We start from the raw sequence: 19,779 nt of genomic DNA, 5'->3' as shown, positions 1-19,779 counted from the left end.
TGCTTCCGTATTGGCTGGCCGCATTACACCACATGTGCCCTAACCCATGGTGGTGGTGCAGTATCTTGCCTGTCGTGCTAGTGTGTCCCCTTATCTCCAACGGTGTATCTACATGATGGATTAGATTTTTTTTCCTTCTTAAGTTGAACATGACTATAGTAAGAAACATATTTTGCAATGGAATAGTGTTAAGCTGACATACATCTTCTGTTCCTGTAAAGAAAAGGTAACCTTGATTTGTAACCAAGTAGTGTTATTTATAGTGTATGTTAATGACATTGTGTAGTTTCATACAAATTGTAAGCTGATTTCATACACTGAGGATACTAGTATATTTGTGACAGTATGGGTAACATAATGACGGAGGCAAATTTAAATACTCTCAAAAGTGAGTACATCGACTAACGCAAAATTCGCTTAAAGTCATATGTGTCCAAAAGCCAAGATATGATCTTTACGTAAAAAAAATTGTAAATACTCAATTGATGTTCAACGATGTGCCAATAGAGACTGTTGATTCAATAAAACCACTAGTGTTACTTTTCATGAAAGATTACCATGAGACGTGCATGTAACTGATATTAACAAGAAGTTATCTAGAGCATTTGGGCTAATTGACAGGCACATTTTTCCATTCCATGTAAAATTGCTTTTTTATAATTTGCTCTTTTTATCACATTACAATTATGGTTTTCTAGTATGAGCTCCACTACGCAGGAAAATTTAGGTGAACAGCAGATCATGAAAAAATAGGATGTTGTGCATAGTTGCAGATTTAGGTTATAGGGATTCCACAGAAGCAAGTTTTTGGCAGTACCACATATTGGATGTATTTAGATTTATATGACTAGGCTACGTTGTCTATTTAACAAATTAGATAAAACGAACTGTAATATTAATTTAGAGTCTAAATCATCGTTACGTAACACACGTCATGATCATCTGTGGAAAATTGCTACGGTAGAGACTAATTATGGTAACCAATCTTTGGATTGTACACTACCCAATTTATTGAATAAACTTACTTTTGAAAGGATTTTCTCTCTCAAACTTGTCAATTCCAAAGCTGTGTCAAATTATATGTGCCTCATTCACAAATGTTTTTGGAGTCGTCACACATATAACGAGCATCCTTTTAAATCAATGTTTGTACGAGGAGCACAGCGTGAAGCAGGAGCCCGGACTCGTCAACCTGCTAGACAGAATTCTTTCCAGGTATCCCTTCACATCTGTACTTGTACAGATGAAAATAACCTGAATTTTGTAGTGCATTTGGGAAAATTGAATTTCCTGCAACTGATAAAGTGCCAAGAAGTCAAAGCAAAGCCGCCCAGAAATAAACGGCATTGACTTCATAATGTACAGACAAGTGCATTTTTAATATGACTTTTAGTACACACAAGGTAGCTTGCAGTCAGGACTGGTATCACAGTGGCCTATAACAGGGGTCATGCAATCGTATGATACATTCTCAATCAAATATTATTGAATTATCTCTTTTGCCACAGGGGCACTTTTGTAACCAGAATAACAGCATGTCAAGCACAGTTAATAAAAAAGTACGAAAATATGCAATCTGGTATGAAATGCTGATCACAGGCAGCTCCCATATAGCGAACAATATTTCCGTCCCCTTAGCTACCCACGGGGACAGGCTAAGGACGTACGTGAATGACTCTTCACGGACAATCCGCGAGTGTCATCCTCAGGACACTCTGGGGACAGATATCGAAGGACGAGGACACGATGACACTGTGAGGATATCCTGAGGATCGTGTGTGTTCTTGGGGTATGAGCTTCTTCATATCGGGGGTTTTCGGCTGTCATCAACTCGAACTCTGCTGATAGAGGTCGCGCTGATGTGTCAAAGGTAAACTGTTTCTATGCTCAACACGTTCTGCATGTCACTAACGCAGAAACTGCTTTTTCACGCATCATGCCGTTCTCAGGTACGGGCGTTCGCGGGGTTCGCCATGGAAGGTGTACAGGAGATGAATGCGACTGCCCAGAATACATCTCTGAGACAGAAGAAACTAGAAATCATAAACGCATATTGTGCTGTTGCTGCTAGCATGGACCCAAAAGGTACTTGCCACTTTCTGAAATCGGTACGAATGTCGATTTAGTTTAGGCTATACCTTTGCTCAAAAGGAGGAGAGGAATATGTAACTTTTACGTGAACAATTTCATTGACACGTGACGAGACACAATAGCAGCGAACATGTCCGCCTAACGACCATGTTCCCTCAAGCCGTGTAAAAGCACGTCAGTCGCTGAAGGAAGAACATACATTGAGATGCTCGTTAGATAGAAAAAGAGAAAGAAAAACAGTAAATAAAATAATGTTCAGAAGACAGCGAAAGGAAATAGCAAGAGACCAAACGACAACTCAAAAAGGAAAAAGAGAACTAGGTTTTAATATGGTACCTTGGAAATATATAATTGGATATAATGTATAAGCTTGAAAATTGCTTCATGTGAGTTTCAGTGAAATTCATTGTCCTTCTACAAATTCTAGAAGATTCTCTTTTTTTTCAGCGTAACGATTTTGCCGTCCCTCGATAAGATCGCGAAACGAGAATTCCCGGTTATATTAAGCGACTTCTTAAGCGGCTCATTACGCGGCATCTTCCCTCACGCCATGAATGTTTCTGTCTGTTGATTTTATTGATTGAATTAATGCGTTAAAAGTGAATTTACCGACAAGCTGAACTGAAAACACGGGTGTCAAACTGTAGCTATATTCGCAAATAAGTTATTTCTGGTGCAGCTTTAAGCGAAAAGTTCACGGTGCGGTGGTCCATAGCGAAAGCGATATTCATTGCGTGTGATAGAATCCTACATTGCGAATTTTTCTTTTAGTTTTAGGTAGGAAAGTAAATCAACCTTTAAAGTGTGTGCAGAGCCGTTCCAAAGATTGTTTTCGGATTTTGTACCGAGGAATGGTTGCAAATATATGTAAGAAAAAAAAATACTCCGTGTCATTTCTTATGGTCTGTGTAGACTGACATCAAAGTTATCACCACACAGGTCGCTATTGAAAGCCAGTCAAAAAGCTGACTGAGGTGGACCTGACTTGCTCTTATAGTTAGTCCTTTTGTGGCTAGCTAAAGGTCCTAATCGCGTCAGTCTCATCTATCAGTCTTTATGACTGGCCTTTAATAGCGACCTGGTCCCAGAAGTTGAGGTACGGTGCCCGACAAAGGCTTACGGGACACGAGGCCGGTGTAATTTTTTTTCAGCGTGATACCGTGGCCGTCGACACGACAAGGGAACTTATAAGTAAGGGAAGACAGAAGAAGAATCCGTTACTGCTTCTGCTTTCCACTTCTCCTCACGTGTCGGCGGCGGCAGTGTCACGCTGAAGACAAACTACGCCTACCTGGCATCCCGTATACTTTTGTCAGGCACTCTATCCTTAACATAAAGGTAACGAGAATATACTTCCTTAAGGCTACGATAGAGCCTCTAAGCCGAGGGTACAGAATTCAAGGCAACAGTAACCTTAAGAGAAAGGTAACGGTGATAAGTTCATAAGGCTACACACATGCCTCTACATAAGAGTTACACTTTGCAAAAGGGACCGTACTCTAAACATCAAGGTAATCGTGACATTCTAAGAGGTACACCGTACCTTTTATTGAAAAGAAACGAAAGGGAACACTTAACACTTCCAAATAGAGATAATTTCTTTGCCAATTTTTTACCTTTACTATAAGGGTACGAAGCTAAGAGTGTACGTTCGATTAGGCCTGCACTGCCTGAACCAGTTCCGGTGGTGTTCCACTCGCCCGTTCGTTTCGCCAGTGCACCGTCTCGTCCGTTTCAAACCAGTGCACGCCAAGTGTAGCCCTTGTGTAAGGAAACTGTAAGGAAAAATGGTCAGTTCAACGGTAGTGCAGAGTAATGGCGGCAATGGCAGCAGACGACACAAGGCAAATAATAGTTAATGTAAATGCCGGAAGAGACGTTTGAATTCGAAGTCGAAATAACGATTCACTATTTCGGTGTACGTTGGTACACGGTTCCTTCATGAAGTTCGCAAAAGATTCAAAGCTATCACGGTTACCAGGTCGTCGAATTCTTCGTCCTCGCTGTCAGAATCCACAAGTTCCATGGCTGTTTGCACAATTGTTGAGCAGTTCATTGTGTGCGAAATTAAAAAGCAGCAATGCACATGTGATTGAAATGTCACACGTGTTCTTACAAGCTGTAGCGGTGTTAAGACTCGCAGAGAGGAGAAGGCCTGCACTGGTGCTGCACTTCGATATTCGTTTCGCGGCGGCACTAGTGTTGCACCGTTGAACTGGAGCTGGCCTAGTGCTGCGCTAGTCCACTACTGGCCCTGCACCGCACGGAACTGATTCAGGGAGTGCAGGCCTAATCGAACGTACCTGAAGTTAAGCTTTAACTTGCGGTAAAAAAAAAAGAAAAAAAGAAAAACACAAAAACACATGTACCGGTGACGCAATCGGAACTGCCCTTATCTCGGGTTGCGTTTTCTGCTTTCTTTTAATCTTTTTCCAGGACGTAAGAGGCGATAGTGTGCTCTTTCACCCTCTCACATTGGAAGTGAAAGAAAGAGGGGTCAACGAAGATGACCAATGAAAAAAATGAAACAATGGTGTTGCTTCACGATTTTTTTGCGGACGATCTGCCGAAAGGATTATGTTGCCCATATATTATGTTGCTATTTGCTAGGATTTATATTGGTCATTATATAGCTGCTATTCCATTCATCATAACTGGGAAGTTTTCAAAAATAAAATTCTTCAGCTTCTAGAGGATTTCGTCCCCTCTTGTACAGTAAGGGGTACTCGTACGCAGCCCTGGTATGCGTCGGAACTTAAAAAACTGAGTAACAAGAAAAAGCGGCTCTTCAGACTGGCGAAAAGACTCGGTTCTGAGTCAGTATTTGCTCTCTACCACAACTGTGCCAAGATACTCAGAGAGACAGCACAGAATGCGAAACGTAGCTTCTATGCAAAAGATATTCCTAACATGCTTACAATTAATGCAAAGAAATTTTGGCGTGTTATTAACCCCAAATCAAACCAGGCGATTTCTCTGAAAGATGCTGATGGTTCAGTTGTTCCCGATTTGGTTTCCTGTAACATTTTTAATAATGAATTCGCTAGTGTTTTTGTTGATGATTCACATTTTCAACCATCATTGTCGCAGCCGTACCAATTTCCTCCTATGTGTCCTATTAATATCACACCTAATGGTAGTGAGAATGTCATTGAAAATATGAAGCGGTCATCCGCCTGTGGCCTTGATTGCATCAATGTTAAAACGTTAAAGAACACAAAGGCAATCTCATCCCAATGCTTACCTCTAATTCTTTCTCAATCTCTTGCCTCCGGTATTGTTCCTAGAGACTGGCGTTTGTCAAAGATAGTTCCACTCTTTAAAAAAGGCGATAAGCTGGATCATCAGAATTATCGTCCGATAGCTTTAACTAGCGCCCCATGCAAAATCCTTGAACATATAATCTTCTCGCGTGTCTCCACTCACCTTGAGTCAAATAATTTTTTTTACCGTAACCAACACGGCTTTCGAAAGGGCTACTCATGTGACACCCAATTAGCTTGCTTCATACATGACATTCAGTCTAACTCAGACAATAACATTCGCACGGACGCCATATTTTTAGATTTCTCCAAAGCATTCGATACTGTCATTCACCCAGGTCTTCTTTATGAGTTATCGCTATTTAACTTACATCCCCTTGTTTTTAGCTGGTTGAAAAATTACCTCCACGACCGTTACCAAATAACGCTCGTAAATGATGCCCTCTCTTTTCCATTACCTGTGTTATCCGGCGTACCCCAGGGGTCAGTACTTGGACCACTTCTCTTCCTAATCTTTATTAACGATCTTCCTAATTCCCTCTCTTCAAATATTCGCCTATTCGCAGATGATTGTGTTCTCTACCGCAGCACATCTTCCGTTACTGATCAGCTAGCACTTCAACATGACCTTGATCTCATTTCCGCGTGGTGTTCTAACTGGAAGCTTTCCCTTAATACGTCTAAATGCTCGCACGTTTCTTTCACGCGTTCTAGACAGCCTTCTAACGCTCATTACACCTTAAATAACTGTCCCATTTCTAAATCTGACTCATATGACTCATATAAATACCTAGGGATTCATCTAGTTTCGAGTCTTAGTTGGACGACTCACGTTAATGCAATTATCAACGAAGCTAACCGTAAACTTTGATTCCTACGCCGTTATTTAAAGCATGCGCCACCATCTGTTAAAAGACTAGCATACACTACCCTTATTCGTCCTAAATTAGAGTACGCTTCCTCTATCTGGGATCCGCATTTACTTACACTAAATAACTTACTAGAATATTTCCAAAACCGTGCCGCACGGTTCATATCTAATGTCTATTACTATCCTTCTAGCATTTCATCAATCAAGCTATCTCTAGACCTTCCTGATCTTGTGTTACGCCGGAAGTTTCTACGACTTTGTCTTTTTCACAAGTTTTTTCACAACACCTTTTTACGACCGAATTTCATCACAGCTGCTTCCTATACATCGCCGAGACATGACCACATTCTTAAAGTTAACGTTTTCTAAGCAACACTGACCAATTTTCTCGTTCATTTTTTCCGTACACATCCAACGAGTGGAACTGTCTTCCTCAGAACATTGTCATAATTAACGATTTCATTGTATTCAAGCGAGAACTAGCCAATTTCCTGTGTATTTAATATTTCCGTGTTATTTATATTCTAGTTGTGTTAACTTTTATCTTCGCTTACGCCCCCATGTAATGCCCCAATGGGGCGCTTTGAGGTACTACCATAAATAAATAAATAAATACCCTGAAAACGGCTACGATATTAGGTGACCGAAAAGAACAGATGTCCTCATTGGGACAACTTCGTAGCTTTTATAATTAAAAAGGTAATTAACGATTTTTAGGTAATTAGTCATTCGACAGTCCCGCAGCAGATGGCCAAGAACGTCCGCCGGCCCAGAGATGATAGAAGTGCAAACAGCATGTCTATAGCGCCCATAGTTCTTTTATGGTAATCTGTATCGAAGGAAAAAGACACCCTATATAGTTAGGATTTGTCTGCTACTGCAATTCGCCGTTCCGCGAATTCAAGAACCCGCAAGTGATTGCAGCTCAATTGCGACCTGCTGAGCTGAATATTTAGACAAAAAGTGCAACACGCTTTCCAGAGAATCAGTCTTGAGAAAGAATGGTACCGTTTTGCGCTTTATTTCCAAGTTTTTTCCATTTAGTACGCGGCGACATACAATCACCACTCGCAGACGACAGCTGTTCGTCTTCATGGCCACGACCGGTGCAAGTATGGTCGTGATTGGCTGCCGCCGTTGAAAACACGATCCTGATTGGCTGACTATTAGTTGTTGCGTCACTTCGGCGAGTAAGCAGGCTTTCTTTATCCAGGTGGAGTTGCCATGACCCGGTTTGCGGTTGTGTCGCACGCAAATCATGTCACTTCAGAGCGAGGACACTGTGCTTCGTCTACTGCAATGCAAACGTATATCACCCGCGCTCGACAGGCACAAAACAGCCTTGGACCGTTCGCCCCAAAAAATCTGTATCGCGAGAAGGGAATCAATTGCGGTCCGTGTTACCTGCCGTTAAATCCCTCACCAAGGTTCTCGGCAGTTGTGCCAAACGATCCTTCGGAATACACATTAAAGAATGGACTATTTCTGAGAAAGCGTATGGCAAGCGCAACCAACTGGTGGCAGCCGTCATAGTTTGGAGAGACCACTGGCTTCAACGTGACGTCGGCGTTTGAGGTCTGGCTATGACGGCGCATTGTACTCGTAATCATGAAAATGCCGTTTCCACTCGCCCCACTCTGTTCTTGTAATATTCTCGTGCCAGTTTCCCACAGCGACGTACCAGTGCTTATGAACGTCGCCATGACTACTGCTTGGAAAACACGACGTTCGGCATCCTGCCGCTAGGGGAGCCGAGAATATGAACGGCCCTCTGTTCTCGGGCTCCCACAAGTTGAGGTGCAGCGAATAAATGCGATAAGACCTGCTGACTAAAAAAGCACAAGGAAGGGAGTGTTATCGCTTTGAACATATCACCAACCCGCCCAGATTTTAGCGTTGATCAAACCGTACATCACGTATTATCCGCGAAACCAAACCCTAAATCTTTTTAACCCCTCTGGGGAAGTGTCCCCACTCGCAGGTGGTGGTACATTCACATGCAGCGCTGGTACGAATTTGCCATAGAAACCCATCTTGCGAAAAATTCACGTGACCTCCTGCGCTGAACCAATGACTGAGGACTAGCTACCCTATTTTCTTTTTCTTCTTTGATTATGTTACCAGCAACGTAAAATGACGCGCGCTTTCTCTGGTCTGATTTCCTCCTTTCGGCTCGGCTTCCAGTCTTCTGTTGTTCTTTCTTGTTTGGCTCTTTCGTGATTTTTTAGCTCGCTTCCTTCGAAGGTAGTGGGAGTTACAGAAAAACGACGGGGCCTTGACTGTTTTTATCACATTAAGTATTTTACTCTGCGGTATACATTTATGCATGTCAAACGTACACAGCGTGTTCGCAGTAACGAAAATTATATGACAATATTGCCGTGGAATTTGCTTGAAGAAGCCTGACGACGTCGGACTGCCACGAGCAGGAACTGTGATACTGCTACGGGGAGGATGGAGCTTGGAGGCTGCAGGTTTAAAATCAGGATCAGATATATAGCTACGCGTGGTGAAAGTTGCATGATGAAAGTGTGCAATGTATATAAACACAAAAGCTGGTATAAAGCGCGAGAAAGAATAATGATTATGGTACGGTTGTGAGAAGATGGCAGTTATGGGGTGTGATGGGCGACCTAATCCAATATATATATATATATATATATTATTGTGCTACCTACCACGATATATCCAGGCAGAATAGCCAGACAAACTTGATTTGGAGCTACAGGACAGCTGCTAAGCTAACATCATCGGATAAAACTTGTCGAGCTATATCACGTACAATCACAGACATAACGTGTGTCATTCCTTTAGACAGTACGATCGCAACATTAACATGATATTGCTTTACGAAAAGAGATCGCAACTGCGAAGCTACGCGGTCGGTCACAGCGTAGTGCGGGATTTACAGTGAGTGTTGTGCCCCTTATCCACAAAAGTTGTAAGGCAACAAACAATACAAATCAGTTACCTGTCGTTGACCGAGCGTCAGAAGAATGAGGCGTTCCGACTCCCGAATCTTTTCTCGTTTCTACACGAAGAAGCAGAAATGTGCAGAAATGTTGCGATCTTCCCTGGCGGCTGTGACTTTTGCAAAACACTGACATGGTCCGGCCAGAGCTTTCAAACATAGGAATTCGTATAAAAACCGCTATCCGCAACTTTACGCTACGATTTCGCCGCCACGCTGGCGAAGCGGTAACTGCCTCTTCAAGCTTGTGTTCCAGACGATCACAACTTCCGTCCGCAGCTGCACCTGGTATATAATTGCTGACAGAAAAATATCGCGTTAGACTAATGGAAGAATAGGAAAAAGCAGAAGCTCAGAACAGAACAGAAAAAGCAGAACTGAAAAACCACCACCAACGAAAACAGTCCGTTTAAAAGCAATAACATGTTTTGTGCTCCGACGTCTGGGTCGAAGTCCTCCAGGGATCCGTAAAATATTGGTGCTTGCGGACTTGTTTCTTGATCTCCAGGCATTTTTAGACCTCGTCGCCAAACTGTAGTGTTTCTTGAACACTGATTACTTGGATCATTTATGATCCTCGTCGAGACCCCAAGGAACGCTCATCCACCCTCGCTATATCATCGTGAAAGAATAAGTTTATTTTCCAGACACACAGAGGGCGCACTCACGCCTAAACAGTTACAATAACCACAACTAGGTGTCGCCACACACACTACACGTCTACCGTGCTGCTGTGAGAAGAGCATACTTGTGCACGTTACTCGAAAATAATAATTGATTACCGTTACTCCTACGGAAAAAGTAATTCATCACCGTTACCAATTGATCTGCTTTATCTCCTCCTCTTGATTATGATCTACCACAGTTGAGGGCGGAAACGAAGCTGGAACGACGGCGAGACGTGTCGTTAGAGCTTCCCTTATAGTTCCGTGGAAGACAGGTGGGCAAAACTGATCCACAGACCTACCTGTGTGGCGCCGCTCATGATCGTAGTTGTTCCGCGATGTAAAGCCACGAATTACCTATACCTGTATCCCTGTGAAGAATCATGACGTCGCTCGCTTTGAACAAATACATGGAGACAGACCATGCGTCACGCGCCACATCGAAGATGTTTACCTGTTGAAACAATCGATGTGATTGGAAGTCCCATGCACGTCCCTCAGTATACAGAGGGTGTTTCACTGATAGTGTCACAAAAATAGTACATTCTGCGTGTCTAAAAAGTATGAAGGCAACGGCGTTTATCTTCGGCGAACTTTTGCCATGATCTGCGAGGACCTTGATCCAATTTCAGTCGCGAGAAATTGCATTTTCTGAATTGAACTACAAAATTTGCGAAGCCAATGGCACGTTTTCTTCTTTTTCTTGCCGACAATAGAAAGCGCATCTTGGATTTACCCCATTTCATCACAAAGTACATTGGCTACTACAACGGTAATAGCTGGAAAGAAATTGAGGAAAGCTGTCGTTTCGAGACGCCCTAATTGTCGGTCGCGCTCGGTCTTCCAATGGCGAATTCGGGTGGTCATTTCGTGGTAACTTTTTTTGCCACATCCCGAGCAGTGATGTTCGCTTGGTCAAAGCGAAGCAATCTCGCATGTTAGCGTGGCGCGTTCCGAGCGCTCGGAATTTGCTAGCTAGCACTTTTTTCGCCCGGGCTCCAACTATATCCCAACTATGCCCAACTATATCCGGTGTCGTCACATCCGCACTGCAACGGTGGAGAGTGCCCTCATTGGCTCGCACGTCGAAATTCACGTGCTTCAGCAGACGACGGAACCCGAAGACGGGCGACCGCGATGCCCCTAGCGTGATCCAAGGAACTAAAACCGGTCGATTCCTGTCACTTATGTTCGGGTGGCAACGGTCACGTGATCCATCTCAGGCGCCAACCTAGCAATTTCCGAGCGCTAGGCCGTGTGGCCATGAAATGAGCCCCCGAATTCGCCAGAAGAAACACAGCAAGAAGCGTTGACGCGCCCCTTCATTTTCCTCTCCTGTACTTCTGCCGATAACGGCACCAAAGTTCGAACGCCATAATCATCTGAAACAACACTGTGGAGGAAACACGAAGAGGAAGGTCACCGTTTTTTCCCGACCTTTGTTGCATTAACTTCGCGGCGAAAAGTACACGGTAAACAACTTGTTCCTCTGGGAATGAAGGATTTCCCAGTTTTTTAAATCCATTATTATTGTAGCATATAGGGAATGTATTTTGTGACTGAGTGGGGTAAATCCGACATGTGATTTCTGTTTCTGAAAAAGAAAGAAAGAAAACACTATGGCCATTGGTTTGGCAAATGCCGCAGGAGCTCGGAGTTCAAATAAGAACATTAAATTTCTCACGACTGAAAATTGTGCTCGTCTGTCACGGAAAAAGTGCACGGAAGATAAACAGCGTTGAGCCCATAACTTTCAGGCACGTATATTTTGTATGTATATGTTTGCGAGGTGAAACACACAGTGTATGCGGTAGGGGGTTGGTATAGGACCACTAAGCGGTGCTCCAAGGCCACGGCTAACGGAATCGTCGTAAATGTAGACGTTTGGTGCGCACACTTTCCCTGTTTTATAAACCTCTTATAAGCTTCTATAAACATTGGTCTAATCTCAAGTTTTCCCATCCTTCCCGCATTCATCCTACCAGTTTGTAAACGATAATAAACTTCCAAATTTCCTGCACCACGTTTCCTCAACGGTCACAACCCAATCTGCCGAATCCCGAACGCTGCTAAGCGGTTTATCTGTGAGGGGGAAAGTGGACCCCCTTCGCCACGCTGGGAAAGAATACAACAGTCTTTCGACTGGTTGTATATCGGCGACTTCCGACCAGTTATGTGTTTAGACGCTTCCCTTCTCCTCAATAAAAAAGAAACCATTCATTTCATACGCAGAGCTCATCAGATCAAGTAAAACGTCTTCATTACATTTGTGTACGGGAACGCATCGGTAGAAGCTGACGCACGACGACTATTAAAGGTCATATTCTGGGCAGCAAAACACACATTTTATTGGATACACGGCGTCACCATCAATGAAAGAATATCGAATATTTATGAAAGTACAAGTCTTTGCTACAGATTCCTTTCAACGTGTTCCGGTATGCCATGTGTGACGTCATCTGAGGACAGAGGATCGTAGTTATGCGATGACACACCCCAAATGCACAGCCAATTTTGCTTTAACTTTCTTTCACTTGGGCACATCGCAAATGCACGTCAAGCCAGAGCAAATGGCTGGTACAGCGCAGTTGTTATGGCAATTCTTGACTTCGCAGGGGGACCAGTCACGGCCTGGAAAGGAAAATATATAGTTTACACACTGCCGCAGCCACTGGGCACCGTAGATGAAGTGAAAGTTTGCTGGCACACATTCAATAAGCCGAAAGCCTGACACAGTCAAAAGGCAGAAGCGCCTACTGGGTGCCTCGTCAGCTATGTGTGAACAATAATATTATAAGATGAAGGGGAACCAGAACGACTATGAACATGTACACGTCAGTGTGAAAGACTGAGGTTCATGATGATTGTTGGTTTTGGTACTGCATCAAGTGTTTCAACTCGGTCGCAGATGTATTTGGGGCATACCCGCTTTGATCGGTAAAGAGTACCACAGGCCGGGGCCGCGAACGGAAAGGGCGGCTCTAGTAGAGCGTGCAAGGTACTGCTCGAGCACTGGTTTATCCTGATAGGGCTTTTCGTTTTCGGGTTTTCAGTTTTCGTTTTCGGGTTAAACCCGATGTTTCACAATATTTGCACCCCAAACATATCGAGCCTTAGCGGAGGAGACCCAAATACCACAACACTTTCCAGCTTGCGCCGTTTTGTGTAGACCATGTCATGTGCGTACACATCTCCCTGTTCAAAGAAACCTCCACTCTTTGTTTATTTTCCATCCGTGGGCTAATGAAACGACAGCTATGAATGACACAGCAACTATGGGGCAGTTAAGGTTCACTCTGGAATTTCAGCACAAATGAAAAGCAGGCTACGGCAAAGGCAATGGGGCGTTAGGTGAGGCCTACCGTCGCCTTTTCCATGGGGGTGAATTTCAGATAAAATGACATAAACACAGACCAGCTGCATGGTGGACGATATCTGTAGTTGGGAAAGTCTGAGGTTGATCATGTCAAGTGAACACTACACAAGTGAGCTCCTTTTTTGTCGTCTAGCCATATGTTTGGGAAAATGTTCTCAAACGAATTTGAACGTGTTATTTTGTAATTATTTTGTAATGATATCCAGGCCCCGCCAAGTACGCTGCAAAATAATCACATTCAGCGAGATGTAGCTAGGTAGGAATAATGGACTAGGTTTCGTGGTGCTACAATACATATACCTGCGCGAAACTCGTGCGAAACTCCGCGTTCGCGGAAGGAATCTACCCATGTTTTTGCATATTAAATGTTGCTGGCAAACGATACAATAATAACAACAGTAAGCAGATTGGTAATTATGGTAGGAGGAATTGGCCACGTAAACTGTGTTCCAGTATAGTCCAGTGCACAAAGGACGATATGGAGCAATATTTATATACTTGTGGTATTCAGTATGAAAGGTGCAATGATACGATCAAAGATTTGGTCTAAAAAGGTGGGGCAATCGCAGCACTTTGAGAATGATGCGGCTACCGCTGCTGCAATCCCTGTTAAATTTAAGATGTTTCTGTCTTATTATGGCTTTGGAATCGGCGACATTCAAGGGCATAGGTCCATATTAAATGGGTCCGGTGCAGCGTTTTAAGAAGGATGCGGCTACCGCTGCTGCGATCCCTGTTAAGTTTAAGACGTTTCTGTCTTATTATGACCTTTGAATCAGCGATATACGAGGGCATTCGTCCATATTAAATGGGTCCGGTGCAGCATTTTGAGAATGATGCGGCTACCGCTGCTGCAATCCCTGTTAAGTTTAAGATGTTTCTGTCTTATTATGACTTTGGAATCAGCGACATTCGAGGGCATTCGTCCATATTAAATGGGTCCGGTGCAGCATTTTGAGAACGATGCGGCTACCGCTGCTGCAATCCCTGTTAAGTTTAAGATGTTTCTGTCTTATTATGACTTTGGAATCAGCGACATTCGAGGGCATAGGTCCATATTAAATGGGTCCGGTGCAGCGTTTTAAGAATGATGCGGCTACCGCTGCTGCGATCCCTGTTAAGTTTAAGACGTTTCTGTCGTATTATGACCTTTGAGTCAGCGATATACGAGGGCATTCGTCCATATTAAATGGGTCTGGTGCAGCATTTTGAGAATGTTGCGGCTACCGCTGCTGCGATCCCTGTTAAGTTTAAGACGTTTTGTTTTTATTATTATGACTGGAATGAGCGACATACGAGGGCATTCGTCCATATGAAATGGGTCCGGTGCAGCATTTCGAGATTGTTGCGGCTACGGCTGCTACGATCCCTATTAAGTTTAAGACGTTTTTTTTTTTTTTTTGCTAATTATGACTTTGGAGTCAGCGACATACGAGGGCATTGGTCCATATTAAATGGAGCCGGCGCAGCACTTTGAGAATGTTGCGGCTACGCCTGCTGCGATCCTTGTTAAGTTTAAGACGTTTTTTTTTTTTCTTATTATTATGACTTTGGAATCGGCGACATACGAGGGCATTCGTCCATATTAAATGGGTCCGGTGCAGCATTTTGAGAATGATGCGGCTACCGCTGCTGCAATCCCTGTTAAATTTAAGATGTTTCTGTCTTATTATGGCTTTGGAATCGGCGACATTCGAGGGCATAGGTCCATATTAAATGGGTCCGGTGCAGCGTTTTAAGAAGGATGCGGCTACCGCTGCTGCGATCCCTGTTAAGTTTAAGATGTTTCTGTCTTACTATGACTTTGGAATCAGCAACATACGAGGGCATTCGTCCATATTAAATGGGTCCGGTGCAGCATTTTGAGAATGATGCGGCTACCGCTGCTGCAATCCCTGTTAAATTTAAGATGTTTCTGTCTTATTATGGCTTTGGAATCGGCGACATTCGAGGGCATAGGTCCATATTAAATGGGTCCGGTGCAGCGTTTTAAGAAGGATGCGGCTACCGCTGCTACGATCCCTGTTAAGTTTAAGATGTTTCTGTCTTACTATGACTTTGGAATCAGCAACATACGAGGGCATTCGTCCATATTAAATGGGTCCGGTGCAGCATTTTGAGAATGATGCGGCTACCGCTGCTGCAATCCCTGTTAAATTTAAGATGTTTCTGTCTTATTATGGCTTTGGAATCGGCGACATTCGAGGGCATAGGTCCATATTAAATGGGTCCGGTGCAGCGTTTTAAGAAGGATGCGGCTACCGCTGCTACGATCCCTGTTAAGTTTAAGATGTTTCTGTCTTACTATGACTTTGGAATCAGCAACATACGAGGGCATTCGTCCATATTAAATGGGTCCGGTGCAGCATTTTGAGAATGATGCGGCTACCGCTGCTGCAATCCCTGTTAAATTTAAGATGTTTCTGTCTTATTATGGCTTTGGAATCGGCGACATTCGAGGGCATAGGTCCATATTAAATGGGTCCGGTGCAGCGTTTTAAGAAGGATGCGGCTACCGCTGCTACGATCCCTGTTAAGTTTAAGATGTTTCTGTCTTACTATGACTTTGGAATCAGCAACATACGAGGGCATTCGTCCATATTAAATGGGTCCGGTGCAGCATTTTGAGAATGATGCGGCTACCGCTGCTGCAATCCCTGTTAAATTTAAGATGTTTCTGTCTTATTATGGCTTTGGAATCGGCGACATTCGAGGGCATAGGTCCATATTAAATGGGTCCGGTGCAGCGTTTTAAGAAGGATGCGGCTACCGCTGCTGCGATCCCTGTTAAGTTTAAGATGTTTCTGTCTTACTATGACTTTGGAATCAGCAACATACGAGGGCATTCGTCCATATTAAATGGGTCCGGTGCAGCATTTTGAGAATGATGCGGCTACCGCTGCTGCAATCCCTGTTAAATTTAAGATGTTTCTGTCTTATTATGGCTTTGGAATCGGCGACATTCGAGGGCATAGGTCCATATTAAATGGGTCCGGTGCAGCGTTTTAAGAAGGATGCGGCTACCGCTGCTACGATCCCTGTTAAGTTTAAGACGTTTCTGTCTTATTATGACCTTTGAATCAGCGATATACGAGGGCATTCGTCCATATTAAATGGGTCTGGTGCAGCATTTTGAGAATGATGCGGCTACCGCTGCTGCAATCCCTGTTAAATTTAAGTTGTTTCTGTCTTATTATGGCTTTGGAATCGGCGACATTCGAGGGCATAGGTCCATATTAAATGGGTCCGGTGCAGCGTTTTAAGAAGGATGCGGCTACCGCTGCTGCGATCCCTGTTAAGTTTAAGACGTTTCTGTCTTATTATGACCTTTGAATCAGCGATATACGAGGGCATTCGTCCATATTAAAGTAGCACAGAAGTCATTTTTAACACCCAGTTTTCTTCCTATAAAACTGTTATGTAGGCCAGTAAGATGCACCATGCGAAGTAATTTACACCACAGAGTCATAATTATCGCGGAAATTGAATTTACAATACGCCGCAAAAAGCGACCGTGCGCAACCGTGGTGAAGAGCAGCACCAGCCTGTGATCTGCCTGGAACCTCGCGCTGACGCTATAAGGAGAACGCTCCCTGATTGGCCTAGAGAAATGTTGTCTGCTACTCCGCTGTCGTCTGCTACTCGGCTGTTCGCAGTTCTGATAAAGCCTTTCTCCTTGCTCGGTAATGCTTCGGCCGCTCCTTCTATCCCCTCAGGGAAATCGCTCAGGGAAAACTGGCAAAACAGGTTTACGGCGGCAAAGGGACAAGGCGCTGACCCCCACTGACCGGCAAACCAGAACGAGTCTCGTTATGCCGTCATCGGTGACGTGCCATCATACCTCCTCATCCTCGTTATAGCTGGAGTGGCGAGTTGAGGGTGAACGCCCGGAGCTATGTTTATGTGAGTTTTTTTTCTGGGAAACAAATTGCACACATCAAAACCTTTCGCGCTATTCGGTATAATGACACATACACTTTCATTAGATGTCTTAATCTGAAATTTTTTTGGATGGCCCTCTGTACTCCTTTAAATGGGTCCGGTGCAGCATTTTGAGAATGATGCGGCTACCGCTGCTGCAATCCCTGTTAAATTTAAGATGTTTCTGTCTTATTATGGCTTTCGAATCGGCGACATTCGAGGGCATAGGTCATATTAAATGGGTCCGGTGCAGGGTTTTAAGAAGGATGCGGCTACCGCTGCTGCGATCCCTGTTAAGTTTAAGACGTTTCTGTCTTACTATGACTTTGGAATCAGCAACATACGAGGGCATTCGTCCATATTAAATGGGTCCGGTGCAGCATTTTGAGAATGATGCGGCTACCGCTGCTGCAATCCCTGTTAAATTTAAGATGTTTCTGTCTTATTATGGCTTTGGAATCGGCGACATTCGAGGGCGTAGGTCCATATTAAATGGGTCCGGTGCAGCGTTTTAAGAAGGATGCGGCTACCGCTGCTACGATCCCTGTTAAGTTTAAGATGTTTCTGTCTTACTATGACTTTGGAATCAGCGACATACGAGGGCATTCGTCCATATTAAATGGGTCCGGTGCAGCATTTTGAGAATGATGCGGCTACCGCTGCTGCAATCCCTGTTAAATTTAAGATGTTTCTGTCTTATTATGGCTTTGGAATCGGCGACATTCGAGGGCGTAGGTCCATATTAAATGGGTCCGGTGCAGCGTTTTAAGAAGGATGCGGCTACCGCTGCTGCGATCCCTGTTAAGTTTAAGATGTTTCTGTCTTACTATGACTTTGGAATCAGCAACATACGAGGGCATTCGTCCATATTAAATGGTCCGGTGCAGCATTTTGAGAATGGTGCGGCTACCGCTGCTGCGATCCCTGTTAAGTTTAAGATGTTTCTGTCTTACTATGACTTTGGAATCAGCAACATACGAGGGCATTCGTCCATATTAAATGGGTCCGGTGCAGCATTTTGAGAATGGTGCGGCTACCGCTGCTGCGATCCCTGTTAAGTTTAAGATGTTTCTGTCTTACTATGACTTTGGAATCAGCAACATACGAGGGCATTCGTCCATATTAAATGGGTCCGCTGCAGCATTTTGAGAATGATGCGGCTACCGCTGCTGCGATCCCTGTTAAGTTTAAGATGTTTCTGTCTTACTATGACTTTGGAATCAGCGACATACGAGGGCATTCGTCCATATTAAATGGGTCCGGTGCAGCATTTTGAGAATGATGCGGCTACCGCTGCTGCGATCCCTGTTAAGTTTAAGATGTTTCTGTCTTACTATGACTTTGGAATCAGCAACATACGAGGGCATTCGTCCATATTAAATGGGTCCGGTGCAGCATTTTGAGAATGGTGCGGCTACCGCTGCTGCGATCCCTGTTAAGTTTAAGATGTTTCTGTCTTACTATGACTTTGGAATCAGCAACATACGAGGGCATTCGTCCATATTAAATGGGTCCGGTGCAGCATTTTGAGAATGGTGCGGCTACCGCTGCTGCGATCCCTGTTAAGTTTAAGATGTTTCTGTCTTACTATGACTTTGGAATCAGCAACATACGAGGGCATTCGTCCATATTAAATGGGTCCGGTGCAGCATTTTGAGAATGATGCGGCTACCGCTGCTGCGATCCCTGTTAAGTTTAAGATGTTTCTGTCTTACTATGACTTTGGAATCAGCAACATACGAGGGCATTCGTCCATATTAAATGGGTCCGGTGCAGCATTTTGAGAATGATGCGGCTACCGCTGCTCCGATCCCTGTTAAGTTTAAGATGTTTCTGTCTTACTATGACTTTGGAATCAGCAACATACGAGGGCATTCGTCCATATTAAATGGGTCCGGTGCAGCATTTTGAGAATGGTGCGGCTACCGCTGCTGCGATCCCTGTTAAGTTTAAGACGCTTCTGTCTTATTATGACTTTGGAATCAGCGACATACGAGGGCATTCGTCCATATTAAATGGGTCCGCTGCAGCATTTTGAGAATGGTGCGGCTACCGCTGCTGCGATCCCTGTTAAGTTTAAGACGCTTCTGTCTTATTATGACGTTGGAATCAGCGACATACGAGGGCATTCGTCCATATTAAATGGGTCCGCTGCAGCATTTTGAGAATGGTGCGGCTACCGCTGCTGCGATCCCTGTTAAGTTTAAGACGCTTCTGTCTTATTATGACTTTGGAATCAGCGACATACGAGGGCATTCGTCCATATTAAATGGGTCCGCTGCAGCATTTTGAGAATGGTGCGGCTACCGCTGCTGCGATCCCTGTTAAGTTTAAGACGCTTCTGTCTTATTATGACTTTGGAATCAGCGACATACGAGGGCATTCGTCCATATTAAATGGGTCCGCTGCAGCATTTTGAGAATGGTGCGGCTACCGCTGCTGCGATCCCTGTTAAGTTTAAGACGCTTCTGTCTTATTATGACTTTGGAATCAGCGACATACGCGGGCATTCGTCCATATTAAATGGGTCCGCTGCAGCATTTTGAGAATGGTGCGGCTACCGCTGCTGCGATCCCTGTTAAGTTTAAGACGCTTCTGTCTTATTATGACTTTGGAATCAG

This window comes from Ornithodoros turicata, unplaced genomic scaffold, assembly GCF_037126465.1.
Source record: "Ornithodoros turicata isolate Travis unplaced genomic scaffold, ASM3712646v1 ctg00001054.1, whole genome shotgun sequence".
NCBI lineage: Eukaryota > Metazoa > Arthropoda > Arachnida > Ixodida > Argasidae > Ornithodoros > Ornithodoros turicata.
This window is presented reverse-complemented; position numbering follows the sequence as displayed.